The sequence below is a fragment of the Montipora foliosa genome, chromosome 3 (genome assembly GCF_036669935.1).
Source record: "Montipora foliosa isolate CH-2021 chromosome 3, ASM3666993v2, whole genome shotgun sequence".
In the NCBI taxonomy this organism is placed as follows: domain Eukaryota; kingdom Metazoa; phylum Cnidaria; class Anthozoa; order Scleractinia; family Acroporidae; genus Montipora; species Montipora foliosa.
The window spans coordinates 66,615,800-66,618,299 of record NC_090871.1 but is presented as its reverse complement, the minus strand read 5'-3'; positions in this window follow the sequence as shown (position 1 = coordinate 66,618,299).

Here is a 2,500-nt window from a genome sequence, read left to right as displayed (position 1 = left end):
TACTCTTTCTAAAGTGGTCAACTTATTTTGTCAATTCAGTTGACACTTCAAATTTTCCATGTTAGCAAAATCAGCTACCGGTATCTTATACTCATTTGGAGTTTACTTTAAGAAAAAGCTTAGCTTCAAAATAGAAGCTTTTATCTTTTAATTTCTTTCCTAATCTTCAGTCTAAACATTCCAGACTGGAGTAGAAATGTGTTTGTATTATCTTATTTGAGTGTACTCCAAATCTGATGTTAGAGGCGTTCAACAAAATTCAATGCCTGACGACAGCTGAGAAGAAAGGAAGGCTCAGTAAGGTCACTAACAGCAAATGAAACGCCGATCCTCTTCGAGTTAAACTTACGAAAATGCAACTGATGCCCTCATACATAAGTTTGGGACTTGCTAACGAATTTCATTTCATTTGCTGTACAGGGGTTTTTTTCATCCACGACTTCTATGACCATCGCTATTATGCGAACGTTCTTTTATCAAACATTTCATTATACGTAAATACTTTTGTTCTTGGGCCATCGTAGTTTGATCAAAAATAAGATACAAACAGCAGTGATAAACATATTGAACTCGTTCATTTTGATTATGACTTGACGTTTCGTATGTGCTCTATATACATTTTCAAAAGTAACCGTTGAAATTTAAAACAGCTGTAAATAAATAGCTGTAAATAAATAGCTGTTTTAAATTTCAACGGTTACTTTTGAAAATGTATGTAGAGCACATACGAAACGTCAAGTCATAATCAAAATGAACAAGTTCAATATGTTTATCACTGCTGTTTGTGTCTTATTTCATTATACGTTTTAATTTTTCTCCGTACGTTGAAGTGGCTGAATTTTGTCAATCGATGAGAAACTGAATGCTTCTTCAGTGAAGTGTAGGACTTGGAACTTCACCCGAAAAGCTAGATTTCTGTGGTGTCCCTTTAGCAAATATCACTTTATAATCTTGATCTTTCATTTCCGTTTTTGGTGATGCAGTTTCCTTTTGGATCAATCTAGTCTTTGCTCGTTTTTCTTTCACCTTGTACCACAGCTGACCCAGAGTCGGAAGGTAAACAATTATAAGGATTTGTATGGGAATCTCGATAAAAAACTGAAAAAGATATTTACCCGCAAAAGTTCTCAATAAAAAAAGCCTTACTTTATTGTCGTGGTGAATTTTTCGCTTTCTGTGTGGTTATTTGCCTGATTGAATGCGATTTAAGCGACTTCTCAAATTCCCGGGTTGTCACTCGTAGGTACGAGTAGGTACGAGGGTAGGTACGAGTGACAACCCTCAAATTTGAGAAATCGCTTAAATCGCATTCAATCAGGCAAATAACCACACAAAAAGCGAGAAATTCACCACGACAATAAAATACCAGTCCTTCAGGAACCAGTGTTAACTGAATAGAGTGTAATGTGAAGTGCTCGATTTCTATCCCATATGAACCATGTGAGCGTTAGCCCTACTGATGGAAAATGGGACCACACAAGGACGGAGAGAAACTCTGACCAGGGTGGGAATTGAACCCACGACCTTCGGGTTAGATCTCCGCCGCTCTACCGACTGAGCTACAAGGTCAGACGGGAGCAGGCCGTGGGAACTGAAGATGTTAAAGTCACGGCAATGAATATGTACAAGTACAAGGAAAGGTTACGTTTATACAAACGTTGCCGTGACTTTAACATCTTCAGTTCCCACGGCCTGCTCCCGTCTGACCTTGTAGCTCAGTCGGTAGAGCGGCGGAGATCTAACCCGAAGGTCGTGGGTTCAATTCCCACCCTGGTCAGAGTTTCTCTCCGTCCTTGTGTGGTCCCATTTTCCATCAGTAGGGCTAACGCTCACATGGTTCATATGGGATAGAAATCGAGCATTTCACATTACACTCTATTCAGTTAACTTTGTTTAAAATATAAGTGCTACACGGCCAACGTTTGTATAAATGTAACCTTTCCTTCAGGAACCAGACAGAGTTAAGCAAATATGTGTGGCGGTTAAAAAATGCTAAAGTAAATTACAGCATTGCGTGGAAGATTTTGGGAAGGGTGCGCGTATTCTAACAGCACCAAAAAATGCAACTTATGTACACTCGAGAAGTAATTTATAATTTGTCACGCGGAGCTCGCCACGCTCAACAACTGATCAGAATTAGTAAGAGGCTGCCGGCATGCAAGCAAATTCCTCTTAAAGAAATTGTAATTAAAGTCGTAATTTACAATTACGCGCATGGGTAGCAGGATAAAAATCATCATGTGAAAACAAGCAGAGGGGCATTTTGTCTGCGCGTGCGCGACTTTGAGATCTCTTATGAGCGTATCCGCTGGCCCGCCATAAGCAGAAACCAAAATAATGGCGGTCTACGTGGCGAAACGTTTTCGAGTTCGTGTCGTTATCTGTGTAGTTTATCTTCCTTGCCTTACGTGTAGACGGTGTCAAAAGATCGAGAAACGGTTGGGGTGTTTATGGCAAAAAGTCACAGCAAAGTACTTTCGAATAAGGGGAAACAAAGTTG